Source organism: Anarrhichthys ocellatus, unplaced genomic scaffold, assembly GCF_004355925.1.
Source record: "Anarrhichthys ocellatus isolate YVR2014 unplaced genomic scaffold, GSC_Weel_1.0 scaffold2867, whole genome shotgun sequence".
Classification (NCBI taxonomy): Eukaryota; Metazoa; Chordata; class Actinopteri; order Perciformes; family Anarhichadidae; genus Anarrhichthys; species Anarrhichthys ocellatus.
The window spans coordinates 5,089-5,498 of NW_022282841.1; positions in this window are offsets into that span (position 1 = coordinate 5,089).

A 410-nucleotide genomic window follows, 5' to 3' on the forward strand; every position below is an offset into this window, starting at 1 on the left:
TGTGTGTGTGTGTGTGTGTGTGTGTGTGTGTGTGTGTGTGTGTGTGTGTGTGTGTGTGTGAGTGAATCTGCTGAAACAAGACAGCGTTGGAGGAGGCCATTTTGAGTGACGACCACAGGAAGAGCGAGACAGAATCAGAGAAATGCTACCGGTTGCGGTGTTCCACTGGGCTCCTCAGTCAGAGGGGGGAGGGGGGGGGGGGGGGCCAGTGGAAGCCACGACCGGTAGCAGCATTTGTGTTGAGTTTTCTTTTCCCTCGTGTGTTTGAGTGAAATGGCTTTTTAAAAAACAAAAAGCTCCTCCATCTAGATTTTGAGGTGTGTGTTTCTTTTCATTTTGTTTTTTTTTCATTTTGTCTCCCAGCACTGATGTGAAAATGATTCAAAGTAATCCGGTTGTGAACAACTCGC